The sequence below is a fragment of the Octodon degus genome, unplaced genomic scaffold (assembly GCF_000260255.1).
Source record: "Octodon degus isolate 3935 unplaced genomic scaffold, OctDeg1.0 scaffold00015, whole genome shotgun sequence".
In the NCBI taxonomy this organism is placed as follows: domain Eukaryota; kingdom Metazoa; phylum Chordata; class Mammalia; order Rodentia; family Octodontidae; genus Octodon; species Octodon degus.
This window is the reverse complement of record NW_004524591.1, coordinates 5,860,656-5,865,915: the sequence shown is the minus strand read 5'-3', so window position 1 is coordinate 5,865,915 and position 5,260 is coordinate 5,860,656. Positions and strand designations below refer to the sequence as shown.

At 41.7% G+C, this 5,260-nt stretch overlaps 1 protein-coding gene across 1 annotated transcript in view; it reads left to right on the top strand.

Annotated features, from left to right (window-relative positions):
* Window positions 1–5,260, top strand: part of Ispd (isoprenoid synthase domain containing) — a 342,357-nt gene that overhangs the window by 85,080 nt on the left and 252,017 nt on the right. The gene's annotated exons all lie outside the window — the stretch shown is intronic.

Below are 5,260 nucleotides of genomic sequence, written 5' to 3'. Positions count from 1 at the left end.
AATTGCTGTACAAGATGTGGACTTGTGATCCTATTTACAAACACCATTAGAACAAATCATTCTATTCAATAAGAGAATGCAACTATATATCTATCCCAACTAAAAGATAGTTATGATGAAAGATAGTATGACATAAATATATACCTAAAGTTTCAGTGCTGGAAATTTGATCTCTGCACATGATGGATCTTTAAGGAATGGGTCCTGGGGGGAGGTGAGGTCACAGAGTACTACCTGTGGGGAAGGCCTGCACAGTTCTGTCATGACTGAGCTTGCTCTAAGTGACTAGTTTCTTATGAAGTGTGGCCACTTCCTATGCTGGACTCTTTTCTGTTTGCCTCTAATCTATCATATGACATGGTCACCTGGGTAGAGTTGATGCTTTTCAAGTGACAGGGTCTTGGTGTTTGGACCCCAGCCACAGAACCATGGTATCTCAGTTACTTTTCTCTCATTGCTAGAACAAATACTCAACACCCAAACTGAAGGAAGGAAAGATTTATTTAGCTCACAGTTACTGGAGGTTTCAGTCCATACTCAGCTGGCTCCAAGGCAGCGTGACACAGGGCAGAGAGCAACCTTTCATGGTGGTGGCAAAGAGCAAGAGGAGCCGAGGGAGGAGTAGGAGCAATAATGGCAACAGAAAGGAAAACTGTCACTCTGTTCTCTTACGTTATTTTCAGGCTATCTGCCTCATGCTGGGTGTAGCACTCACATCCATAATCCCAGCAGTACTCAGACCCATAATCCCAGCCTTGGATCACCCATAATTCCAGTGGATCATGAGTTAATCTCAAACTCTAGAAGTCCCCACCCCATGATTGCATGAGGCTTTGGGGGGACAACTAGACACAAACCATAACATATGGCCAAATATATATCTTGCTTTTATGCATTATAAAGTCAGGAATTTTCATATATGAGCAAAAGTTGGACTAAGATAATTTGTTATTTTAATGAAGAATATTATACACCATGGGTTTTGAGTGTAAACACAAAGAGCAGTTCACAGACTAATCCTTTTCCTCTTATGTTGACAAGTGTATATGTTACCAAATTCTAGTCTAAATAGAATGTCATTCCTTTTGAAGTTGGTTGCAGAGTAGGTGGAATCCTTTGTACAAATGTACTTTATAGTTTACAGTGCTATCCTGTGTCTGAAAGTGTGTGCTAGCTATAATAATTATGCATAGAGATTCTATCAGGGTTCATAAGTATGAGCTGATATTCTGGAGGTTTCCTATGTCCTATTTTTTTTTTAATTTCAAAACAATATAATAGAAGATTAACAAGGGTTAATATAATATATATTGTTATCTTCAAAGTAGTTGCTCACATTACAAAATATAGGCATGCAAAATTGAACAATGTAAGTACAAACCATTCTTTCAATGAACTAATAGAAATTAGTAGTGTAATTATCTTACCTATTTTGTATGTGTGTGTGTTTTCTTTTCCCTTCCTTTTCTCCTACGTACCATCCTGTCGCGCGCGGCCTTGCCAGCAAGGAAGACGCGACCCCTATGTCCTATTAGTGGGGTATTTGGCCAACATGTTCATGCAGTTTGATTTCTTGGTGTCTTGGTGTGGAAAATGTTTTTGGTAATTTCAGAAATTTGCAAATGGTCCTTAACAGTGCTATCATACTTGTACAGTAACCATTCTTCTGGAGAGTTTTGAAATCACTGCCTCTGTTTGCACTTATTATCTTTTTTTTTTTTTTGGCTGACTCAGCCCACCCTGACAATGGGGCTGGCATGGCATGTGGTGACAGGGATTGAACCTGGTCCGCTTCAGCTGTCTAAACTTGCCTAAGCAGGTGCTTTAGACTGCTGAGCTATCTTGCCAGTCCCTACACTTATTATCATGTCTAGAAATTTCCGGCTTTCTTGGAACCTTCCTTTTAGCTCCTATGTTTCTGAAGACCAGAGACTTACATTTTTCCAGCTTTCCAAAGACCAGAGACTTACAGTTTTCCAAGAAAGACATATTTATTGGAAAAACAGAATTGACTGATAACTAGCAAGTTAAAACCTTAGTTATTTCTAGAGTGTGTAATTCTTTTTTAAAAAAATCTTATTTGTTTGTTTGGTTCAGGGTCTCACTTTGCAGGTCTCACTTTTCACCCATACTGATCCTCCTGTCTCAGCCTCTCCAGTGCTGGGATTGTAGGCGTGTACTACCACAAGTTGTTTTAGTGGCTGGCATGGCATGCCTGGGATTCCGGGGCTGGCAAAGCATGTAGTAATGGGGACCAAGCCTGGGTCCTTGTGCTTGCCAGCAGGCACCTAGACTTCCAAGCCATCTCCCCAGCTCAAGTGTGTAATTAATATGTGAATCTATTATTATTTCTTTAATTCCTATCTGCTTAATCTATGACTTTTGTCTACCTTTAATTTGATCCTCAGTTTTCATAGATCTCTAGCTCAAGAGGATTGATGCAATTCTATCACTATGTTGTAGTACAAATTCCTTGCAGATGCAGGGTGATTTACATGACTTTGTCAACAGCCTCATCCAGATTATGCATCACAGAGCACCAAGGAGCTGAGTTGAGGCCAGGTCCTTAGCAGCAGATGGCTTAGAACGTGTGGAACAGGCTGGAGAAAGAATGGCAAAAAGCACAAAAAGGCAATCATGTTCTCTCCCCCCTCCCCTTTTCTTTTAATGGAAGTTGGGTGTATGGATGGGTGGATTTCATCTTGGCAGAGCTTCACGGGCACACTGCACACGTGAGCCATCCCCGCATCACCTGCCTGCGGCACATTTCCTGCTCTTGTCCCATGTTGGCAGGCTTCGCCTTGCGAGGAACTCTCCAGTACATGCGCCCTTTCATTGGCTTTGGCACCGCCCTTCCCTTCTCCTATCGATCCTTCTGTTCCTCTTTGTTTTCTTGTCACCTTTTTAAGATTCCATGTACCAAGAAGAACAGTCGATGTGTGTCCTTGTGAGTCTGGCTTATTTTGCTCAATAGAATGATCTCCAGATGCATGCGCGTTTCTCCAAATGGAAAATTATTGCTTCACTTTTTTTTCTATTATTACTGTTAACCTTGATTAATTTTAGCTATTTTCTGTACTCTGTGTTATCACAGCTGATTTCTTTTGTATTGTTTGTGGTCATACTGTTGTTGCTTTCAGTTGTATGTCAATATTGGCTCTGTGTTTGTGTTTCTATTATTATTGCTGATTTTCCTTCTGTTGTTAAGGTGGGCATAGTTTTAGTTTGGTGCTAAGGAATCTCAGGAAGTCTCCCAAAATACATGGTTACTTATTAGAAAGAAAGAGTCACAGTTCAGCTGTTCCTGGGCCCCTTCCCAGGATGTTCCAGTGGGCCTGATCTGGAACTAAGTGCTGCCTCAACAGTCTTCAGCTGCTTGTGCTACACAGCTATCCTGATCCGGGTTGGGCATCCTTGCTGTCTTCAGGTAAGGAAGGGGTAAGAAGGGCTTACTTCCTTCTCAGTCCGGAAGGCCTTTGTTTTCACGTGTTTATCAGTTTATATGAGGTAATATATTCTTAAGCATATGAAATATATACTCAGTAAGTTGATCTAAATATATCATGTCTTATGTCTGGGTGTCACTCTGGAGCCTCATGGCCACATAGGTGGGGCCCTGGAGAGTGACTGGGTCATGGGTGTGTGCTGCTGGGTTAGGCCACTAGTTGGTTTAGCTTGATTCTGGGTTCAGATGATAGATTCATTGGTAAGGGGTGACTCACTCTGGGTGTGGGTGGTGCCGTCCAGCAGGTGAGGTGGAATACATGGAACACAAAGGGGAAACGGGAGGAAGTTTTGTGGCTTCCTGCCCACCATGGTGCGAACACTTCCTTCTCCGCCATGTCCCTATACCTAGGAGGCAGCTGACTAGGGCCTGAAACCTTTACAGACTTGAGCCAAAATCAACCTTCTCTTGTTTGACTTGAAACAAGTCAAAATAATATCCAACAAGTTGCTGGATGTTGTGTCTCAGTGTTTGGAAATGAACCAAGAGCAGAGACAGATAGGAGGTATTTAATTTTGTGTTCATCCATCTTTCCAGACCAAATAGTGCTGGTGTGGTGTGTGCTGTCCTCTGTATTCTCCTTCCTGTTTGCATCCCCATTCCTGATTATATTCCTTTTTTTCTTTTATTGTCTTTAATTTTACGTTAATAAATTCTTTACCTTGGTATTATTTTAACACGTATTCAAGGGTTTCTAAAATTGTTTAGTTTGGATGGTTTTAATGAATGGAATCATACCAGTATTATTTTTTGTGACTTGCACAATGATTTTGTTAGTTGTAATCATATATATATGCAATTCATTACTCTTGATTGCAGTAATATACTGGGGATTGTTTTGTCACTGAATTCCTTTTAGTCTTTTGCTAATGTGGAAACATCTTTTCAACACATATCAATTTGTCCTCATTATGCAAATGGCATGTCATAAACCATCCAGGAAGGCAGTTGCTTAATGCAAACCAGCTCCTGCTCAAGCTTCTGGACTTAGCTGGGGCTTTGCTGATACACAGTGGGCTTGAGAGGTGGCTCTCATTTGCACTATAGGTGTGGACAACTTTGGTCCATGTTGTGCCATCTTTCCTTGACAAGTAGATGGTTGAAGCTTCTTCTAATGGACATGACGCAGGAACAAGGAGGGGGAAGTTACGCAAGGCCTCTTAAAGGCTAGGTTGTACCTGGTATACTCTTTTCACTGCCTTATTCTATGGGTTAAAGTAAATCACAAAACCAAGCTGACATAAAGCAGTGGCAGGACGTACTTCCGGTGTAATGGCAGTGCAGTAGAGCTTTAGATGGAACCTTCTGTGAACCTGTGTGCAGTGGGAGCATGGGGGAAACAGGGACAGTGTGTTTCTCCTAGTGCCTGAGGAAATGGAGTCAGCATTGGATCACTGACTGGGAGCGAGAAGGGAACTGCCACTGGGGAAACTAGAGTGTTTATAGATAGAAAAAGTAAACCGTCAAGGAATTCAGACCACTAAGTACTTGTAACTTGGACCAACTTGAGTTCTGACTTAACAGATCAACTGGCAGCAGAAAATGAAAAGTAGTGTGGCACAGATCAGGCATTCTTCTGGTCATTACAGAAGAGAAAACTATAATTCTTATCAGAGGACTTCCTCCCCTGAAGACAGATACACAGAACGAGAATGGTCCCCCCAGGATAGAGATTACTTTGATTACAGCAGGTCAGACTATGAACACTCAAGAAGAGGACATTCTTATGATGGTGTGGATTCCCGAAGCAGGGAC